The 9488-nt window shown below is 40.5% G+C and overlaps 1 non-coding gene across 1 annotated transcript; it reads right to left on the bottom strand.

Moving 5' to 3' along the window:
* Positions 1 to 5757: 5757 nt before the first annotated feature.
* Positions 5758 to 5864, bottom strand: LOC111822380 (U6 spliceosomal RNA). The gene has a single exon (XR_002825646.1). It is a non-coding gene; the product is annotated as a U6 spliceosomal RNA (small nuclear RNA).
* Positions 5865 to 9488: the final 3624 nt, after the last annotated feature.

Here is a 9488-nt window from a genome sequence, read left to right as displayed (position 1 = left end):
GTTGATTATGGATCCAAGTAAAATGAAATCCTTGACAACTTCAATCTTTTCTCTGTTTATCATGATGTTGCTTATTGGTCCAGTTGTGAGGATTTTTATTTTCTTTATGTTGAGGTGTAATCTGTATTGAAGACCATAGTTTTTGTTCTTCGTCAATAAATGCTTCAAATCCTCTTTGCTTTCAGCAAGCAAGACTGTTTAATCTGCATATCGCAGTCTGTTAATGAAACTTCCTTCAATCCTGATGCTGCGTTCTTCTTCATATAGTCCAGCTTCTTGAATTATTTGCTCAGCATATGGTGAAAGGAACGACACCGAAGCACACCTTTTCCTAATTTTAAACCACTCAGTATCGCCTTGTTCTGTTTGAATGACTGCCTCTTGGTCTATGTACAGGTTCCTCATGAGCACAATTAAGTGTTCTAGAATTCCCATTCTTCGCAATGTTATCTGTAATTTTTTATGATCCACTCAGTCCAATGCCTTTGCATAGTCAATGAAACACAGGTAAACATCTTTCTGGTATTCGCTGCCTTCAGCCAATATTTATCTGACATCAGCAATGATATCCCTCATTCCACATCCTCTTCTGAATCCAGTTGAATTTCTGGCAGTTCCCTGTTGATGTACTGTTGGAACTGCTTTTGAATGATCTTGAGCAAAATTTTACTTGTGTGAGATGTTAGTGATATTGCTCTATAATTTTTGCATTCTGTTTGATCACCTTTCTTTGCAAAGGGTACAAATATGGATCTCTTCCAGACGTTTGACCAGGTAGCTGTCTTCCAAATTTCTTGGCATAGATGAGTGAGCACCTCCAGTGCTGCATCCATTTGTTGAAACATCAATTGGTATTCCATCAATTCTGGAGCCTTGTTTTTCGCCAGTGCCTTCAGTGTAGCTTGGACTTCTTCCTTCAATACCATCAGTTCTTGATCATATGCTACCTCCTGAGATGGTTGAATGTCAGCCAATTCTTTTTGGAACAGTGACTGTGTATTCTTTCCATTTTCTTTTTATACTTCCTGCATCATTCAGTATTTTGCCCACAGAATTCTTCAATATTGCAAGTCAGGGCTTGAATTTTTTCTTCCATGCATTCAGCTTGGGAAATGCTGAGTGTGTTCTTCCCTTTTGATTTTCTGACTCTGGGTCTTTACACATTTCATTATAATACTTTACTTTGTCTTCTTTAGCTGCCCTTTCAAATCTTCTGTTCAGCTCTTTTACTTCATCATTTCTTCCATTCACTTTAGCAGCTCTACAGTCAAGAGTAAGTTTCAGAGTCTCTTCTGACATCCATTTTGGTCTTTTCCTTCTTTCCTGTCTTTTTAATGATGTTTTGCTTTCTTAGCGTATGATGTCCTTGATGTCATCCCACAACTTGTCTTGTCTTTGGTCGTTAGTGTTCAGTGCGTCAAATCTGTTCTCAAGATGGTCTCTGAATTCAGATAGGATATACTCAAGGTCATATTTTGGCTCTTGTGGACTTGTTTTAATTTTCTTCAGCTTCAACTTGAACTTGCATATGAACGATTGATGGAATTATCAGTCCATCAACCATTTAGTCACAAGCAAAGATCCTTGTATATGGGGAAATGGGAAAAACAAACAAAACACACAAATAGGGCTAACCAAACTGCAAGGGTTATCACTTTTTTGTTATTGTTGTCAGTTTTGGTTTTTCTGAGGTCTATATTTAACTTGTTGATTTTTCTCTCTGATGTGTAATTGTTGTTATACATTAACTTAATGCCAGGCAACGGCACAAACTTACATATCACACTGGTGGGTTTTTCTATTCTGTGCGGGACAAAGTTCAAAGCTTTGATAATTTCATGGTCTGAATTCTCCTGCTGAGCAGCTGGACCTAAAATAAGGTCATACCGACTGTGGTGTGGTCTCTTTAATGGCCCTTTGAAGACTTTAAAAGGTACGATGTGTCCAGTTTTATGTTTTGTTTTTTAAATAAACTATTTCTTTAGTTATCAGAGTTAAAGGAAAATCCATTGTTTTATTATTGTTCTGAGTTCAAGGTCAAGTGGTGGACTCTGCAGAGAGTGACCATTGTTTTGCTGTCATAGAACATCATAGGAATGCTAGTCATTCCTCTGGAAAAGGACGCTGCTTTTTAGAATAGCACAGGAATCAGTTTTTTGAAAAGTGCATTCATGTTGCATTGTTTTGCTCTCCTGGGGACCTTCTCTGTAATTGTGTTTATCACCAATTTGGGCATTTCCCCCCTCTATGTAACTGGATATAAGCCTTTCCTAATAAGTGGAGAAGAATCACCACACCGTGAAATGTGTGTTAGAGTAGGTGCTAGGTGGTGTTTCAGAGCACTCTAATTAAATGCTTTTGTTAATAATAGTGCCTCCCATGCAGTGCCGCACACGTGGTCAGCACTCAGTAAAATGTTATCTCTTGTTTTATGAAAGAATTTTTTTCACAAAGGATTTTATGTATTGGCAAAGTACTGCAATGAGCATGATTTTTAGGTGTCTATAATTTAGGCTTTCGTGATTCAAGGCTATAATTCATTCTAAAGCTATCTGGAGATCCATTCAGTAAGAAACAAACCTTTGCAGGGAACTTAAGGGACCGAGACTTGAAAGGACTAAATGAAGTTATGATTTTTATATTGCCTGTGAAATAATGCTACCACTTGTCTGTCAGTTTGTCACATTGTGGTGGCTTTTGTGTGGCTGTGATGCTGGAAGCTATGCCACCAGTATTTCACATACCAGCAGGGTCACCCATGGAGATAAGTTTGATGCAGGACCCGTAGCGTTTCATTCTGTTGTACATAGGGTCGCTATGAGTAGGAACCAAGTCGAGCATTAAATAATTACTCCTTTAATTTAAAATCCACTAATACCAAAAAACCAAACCCATTGCCATCGAGTCGATTTCGACTCATAGCGACCCTATAGGACAGAGTAGAACTGTCCCATAGGGTTTCCCAGGGGCACCTGGTGGATTCGAACTGCCGACCTTTTGGTTAGCAGCCGAACTCTTAACCACTTCACCACCAGGGTTTCCAAATCCACTAATAGCCCTCTATACTTTTGACATTTATTATGATTATCAACTATTCTGTATATCTAGTCTTCACCATGGTCTCATTTCTGATGTCTTAAACTAAGTATTGATTTTAATATAATAGGCATGGTAAGTTCATATGATGCATTTTATTGAAGATTTCTAATTACCTGGATTCAACTTAGAAGACATACGAATAAATACAACTTTTTTTCATGATCACCAAACAGGGAATATGGGTATTACAATTCATATGTGATACACAAAAGTCATCTTCCTTTCATTTGCTCACTTGGTGTAAAAACCAAAAGCAAACCCATTGCTGTCGAGTCGATTCCAACTCATAGTGACCCTATAGGACAGAGTAGAACTGTCCCGTAGAGGTATGTAATTACAAGATAAAGGTGAAATATTTAGAAAATTGACAGTTATCATGGAAAAATTAGATGTTATACCAGTAATTGAGAATTAATAGTATAAGAACAGAATTTTGAGGTGTGTCACTGGTACACAAAGTCACGTGTCATGTGTTTGCTGGGGGCTGATAACATGCTTCAAACAGGGAAGGGGCATGGGAGGGGGACAGTAGCAGCAGCCCAGCAACACTAATGACAGAATATTGACCCTAAACTTCCAGAAGCAAATGGAAATAGAACCGCAGCCATGCGTTTAGAGGACATAGTTACTTTGCAGCATTTCATTTAGTAATTATGTGCAGTTTGGAGACTGCCTGATTTATGGCTGTCTTCAGTCCATCACATGGACAAGCAAGGGTTAGTATGAATATTTTCTCTGAAGGAGATTGCAGTACTTGTTGAAAGCAGTCTTAAGTCCACGTAAGCCTGAGGCTATACTCTAAGTGGAGTCCCTGGAGTCCTTGGGTGGTGCAAACGGTTAACACACTTGGCTGCTAACTGAAAGGCTGGAGGTTGAAGTTCACCCAGAGCTGCCTCAGAAGAAAATCCTGGAGATCTACTTTTGAAAAATCAGCCACTGATAACCCCTTGGAGCACAGTTCTACTCTGGCACGCATGGGGTCTCCATGAATCGGGGGTCCGCTCAACAGCAACTGGTTATACTTCAAATACATGTTGTCTAGTGTTCCTTTTCTTCATATATGCAAATTTAATTAGGAAAAATATTTTTAATTTTGAAAAATTAATGACTTGTTGGACTTGGAGTAACCTAGTGCCCCTGCTAAATCATGGCTCGTGCTAGGCCCAGTAGCTACACAGAAGTTACATTTCAGAAGTTTTCAGCCTTAAGGCTCAGGAAGCAAGAGCAAAGCATAGTAGTATTGCAGAGACATTAATCTCCTGCATGGAAAATGCAGGTTTTAGAGAGGAGTGCTCCACAGGGCAACTTGTTTGAAATGGGCAACAGAACTATTGAAGGAATCAATCAAATTGAGAAGAAGAGAGAAAGAAAAAGGCAACAGCAGAGATAGAATAGGAAATAGTAGTGTGTTTGGCTTTTCTGTATCTCAGGGAATTCTCATTGGCTAAGAAAGCTGTTTCATGGCTATAAAGCCACACTTAATATGCTCTGTATTTAACGAAAGTGTTAGCATGGGTCAGATGTGTAGATGTGGGAAACGCACACCTGCCACAGGCTCCGGAGCACAGAATGTCTTCTCTGCTTCCAGGATGACACTGAGGTCATGGTGGCAGAGAAGGAAAGGGAAGATTTGATTATGGAAAGGAGTGTGATTTAAGGCAGACCTTGAAGATCTCATAGGAATTTGAAATGCCAACAAGGCAAAAAATGGCCTTCCACATGGGAAGCAGAGCATCAACAGAGGCAAGAAAGCAGGAGGCACTTTCGGAAAAGCAGGTGGTTCGGTTTGACTGAAGCCAAGCATCTCTGTATGGGAATAAGGCAAGATGAAACCATCCCGTACTCTTCCTGCTGTTTTCAAACTATCAAGCACAGTCCCTTGCACATCACAGGTACTCAGTAGATGTTTTGAAGTAGTTATAAGTGGGGTAGTTTTGAATGATCAGAGCCCTGACGGCCAGGCTGAGGTGTTTGAATTTAATCCGGGAAGTGCTGGAGACCTGTGCAAATTGTAGAGCTGCATGCTGACTGTGATTGGGGTGTACTTAGGAGGCTTTGCCTACCATTTGGGCACTAAGTGGCTAGCATAGTAGAAAGAAACCTTGCACATACTAGTCAGCACCACCCCCTAGCCCACCAAATAAAAACCAAACCAGTCGCCATCAAGTTGGTTCTAACTCATAGTGACCCTATAGGACAGAGTAGAACTGCCCCATAGGGTTTTCAAGGCTATAATCTTTACAGAAGCATACCTGCCACATCATTCTCCCATGGAACAGCTAGTGGGCTCGAACTGCTGACCTTTTCGGTTAGCAGCCAAGAGCTTAACCCACTGCACCACCAGGGCTTCTTACCCCCAGCCCTAGGCAAGCAGTAATCTGCTTTCTATCCGTATAGATTTCCCTCTTCTGAGCATTTCATGTGAATGGGATTATACTATGTGTGACCTGTGACTGGCTTCTTTCACTTAGCATTATGTTTAAGGTTCATCCATGTTGTAGCGTGTATCAGTAATTCATTCCTTTTTATGGCTGAATGATATTCCACTGTATGGATATATCATATTTTCTTTATCCATTCACCTGTTGATGGACATTTTGGTTGTTTCCACAGCTATTAGGAATAATGTTGCTACGAACATCCGTGTACACATTTTTTTAAAATATGGAACGCGTCACGAATTTGTGTGTCATCCTTGCCCGGGGGCCATGCTGATCTTCCCTGTATTGTTCCAATTTTAGTACATGTGCTGCCGAAGTGAGCACTCGTGTACACATTTTTATGTGGACATGTTTTCATTTCTCTTGTATGTATACCCAGGAGTAGAATTGCTGGGTCATATGGTAACTCTGGTGAAAGTTAAGAGGACTTGAAGCTCTTAACTGATGAAGATCAAAGATAATAGCCTTCAGTATGGATTACACCTCAACATAAAGAAAACAGAAATCCTCACAACTGGAGCAATAAACAGCATCATGATAAATGGAGTAAGTATTGAAGTTGTCAAGGATTTCATTTTACTTGGATCCACAATCAATGCCCATGGAAGCAGCAGTCAAGAAATCAAACGATGTATTGCATTGGGTAAATCTGCTGCAAAATACCTCTTTAAAGTGTTAAAAAGCAAAAATGTCACCTTTAGGACTAAGGTGAACCTGACCTAAGCCATGGTATTTTCAGTCACCTCATATGCTTGTGGAAGCTGAACAATGAAAAAGGAAGACCGAAGAAGGATTGATACATTTGAATTATGGTGTTGGCAAAGAATATTGAATTTACTATGGACTGCCAGAAGAAAGAACATATCTGTCTTGGAAGAAGTACAGCCAGAATGCTCCTTGGAAGCGAGAGTGATGAGACTTCATCTCATGTACCTTGGACATGTTATCAGGAGGGACCAGTTCCTGGAGAAGGACATCATGCATTGGTAAAGTAGAGGTTCAGCAAAAAAGAGGAAGACCTTCAACGAGATGGATTGACACAGTGGCTGCAACAATGGGCTCAAACATAGCAATGATTGTGAGGATGGCACAGGACTGGGCAGTGTTTCATTCTGTTGTACATAGGGTTGCTATGAGTTGGAACTGATTTGATGGCACCTAGCAACAAGAACAACAATGGTAACTCTATGTTTAGCATTTTAAGGAACTGCCAAACTGTTTTCCAAAGTGACAGCACCATTTTTATTTCCACTGTCAACAATGCACTAGTGTGCCAATTTCTCCACATCCTCACCAACACTCGTTGCCTGGGATATACAGTATTATATCAGACTCTTAATCATTCAGGCATTTGGGTTTTCCAACATTTTTGTTTCTCTTTCTCTGTCTCCCAAGATACTGATTTGTTGGTACCACTTTAGTAATACTTAGTTTCACTTTCCTGGGGAGAAGAGGGTGAAGAGAATAGGGGATAACTTAAATTGGTTAATGTATATACATATTAACCTGTTAACAACCAGACCCATTGCCATCAAGTCAATTCCAACTCATTGCGATCCTATAGGACAGGTTAGAACTGCCTCATAGGGATTCCAAGGCTGTAAACTTTACAGGGAGCTCTGATGGTGCAGTGGTTAAGAGCTCGGCTGCTAACCAAAAAGGTTGGCAGCTCGAATCCACTGGCTGCTCCTTGGAAACCCTATGGTGAGTTCTATTCTGTCCTGTGGGGTTGCTATGAGTGGGAATTGACTCCATGGCAATGGCTTTGGCTTTTTGGTTTTTAACCTTTAGGGAAGTGGAGTGTCAGGTCTTTCTCCCAAAGAGTGGCTGGTGGGTTTGAACCACTGACCTTTTGGTTAGCAGCTGAGTGCTTAACCACTGCATCACTAGGGCTCCTTACCTGTTAACAAGTTAGCTAGAGACATAAAGGGGAAAAAGGCTGAATTTATTAGCTTAAGTGATGTTTTTCATAAATGGCAAACTGACCTCTGTAGAAGAGGGGATATATTCTTGGATACTGTGATCATTTGTAAATTTTGTGTTTTCATTTATGAAAATATTAAAAAGTTTTATTAAACCTATTCCATGTTATCTGGATAAGCACTGCATAGGGAGTTGTTGTTGTTGATTGCCTTCAAGTCAATTCTGACTTATGGCGACCCTATGCCTGCAGAATAGCACTGTCTTCCATAGCGGTTTCATGGCTTTGACATTTTGGAAGCAGATTGCTAAGCATGTCTTCCAAGGCGCCTCTGGGTGGATTTGAACTGCCAGCCTTTCAGTTATTAGTCAAGTGCTTAACCATTTGTGCCAAATGTTAGTGCCTACATTTGCATTTGAGTTTAATTCTTTGGTGGCAAGAAATTCAACTAAAGCGACAGCATTTAGCTTAATGCAGAGTTCCTGAAGTATCCTAGGGGACCTGGGGTACGTTTTATAAAAGCTTCAGATGTTTCTCACATATGGTGAGCACTTCTCGGGTGTAACTAGGTGATGTTTTATGGGAAATTATTGTAATTAGGTAATGTTATATGAGAAGGGTGAAGGGATCTTGCAGATATAATTAAGGTACTTAATAAATTGACTTTAAGTTAATCAAAAGGGAGACTATCCTGGGTGGGCCTGGCTTAATCAGACGAACTGGTTTAAAGAAGGTCTGTATATAGAAAGAATCAATTGACAGCAGTGGGTATATATAGAGAACTTCAAAAATGCAACAACAAAAAGACAGTCCAATCGAAAAATGGGCAAAGGACATGAACAGACACTTCACCAAAGAGGACATTCAGGCAGCTAACAAATACATGAAAAGATGCTCGTGATCATTAGCCATTAGAAAGATGCAAATCAAAACTGCATTGAGATACCATCTCATCCCTGCAAAAATGGCAGTGATCAAAAAAACATAAAACAACAAATGATGGCGTGGTTGTGGGGGACTAGAATTCTTATATGTTGCTGGTGGGATTGTAAAATGGTACAAAAAACCGAAACCAAACCCACTGCCGTCCAGTCGATTCTGTCTCATAGAACTGCCCTATAGGGTTTCCAATGTTGTAAATCTTGATGGAAGGAGACTACCACATCTTTCTCCTGATGAGTGGCTGATGGGTTCAAACCACCAACCTTTCAGTTAGCAGCTGAGTGCTTAACCACTGTGGCACCAGGGCTGCTTAGTCCCCTGAAGAGATAACCATAATTCTCAGTTTGGTGATTACCACTCCCTAACTTTATTTTTTTCCACATATATATATATTCCTAAATAATATTTTACTTTATGTGACTGTTTAGTTGAATGTTGTTAGGTGCCATCGTGTTGATTCCAACTCATAGCAACTCTGTAGGACAAAGTAAATCTGTCCCATAGGGTTTGCTAGGCTGTAATCTTTATGGATGCAGCGGTTAAAGCGCTGGATGGCTAACTGATAGGTCAGTGGTTCAAAACCATGAGCAGCTCTGTGGGAGAAAGATGTGGCACTCTGCTTCCTTAAAAATTTACAGCCTTGCAAACCCTATGGGATCACTATGAGTCGGAATCGACTCGACAGCAGTGGGTTTGGTTTTTTTTAATCTTTATGGGAGCCATTCACCAGCCTTCTCCCATGGAGCTGCTGGGTGGGTTTGAACCGCCAACCTTTTGGTTAGCAGCTGAGTGCTTAACTGTTGTGCCACCAGGGCTCCTTATTTTAGTTGAGTAAGCAATAACTGTATGTGAATGTCAAGCAACTTTCTTGTTTTACTATTATTGTTAAAAATAATCAAAACCACAGCAAAGACACAAGGGAAGTATTAGCCCAAGAGACAGAAAGGGCCACATAAACCAGAGACTTCATCAGCGTGAGACCAGAAGAACTAGATGGTGCCCAGCTACCACCAATGACCACCCTGACAGGGAACACAACAGAGAGTCCCTGATGGAGCAGGAGAAAGGTGGGGTGCAGAACTCAA

Source organism: Trichechus manatus, unplaced genomic scaffold, assembly GCF_000243295.1.
Source record: "Trichechus manatus latirostris isolate Lorelei unplaced genomic scaffold, TriManLat1.0 scaffold00168, whole genome shotgun sequence".
NCBI lineage: Eukaryota > Metazoa > Chordata > Mammalia > Sirenia > Trichechidae > Trichechus > Trichechus manatus.
Note: the sequence above shows the minus strand (reverse complement) of the source record. Positions and strands in the feature narration are given on the sequence as shown.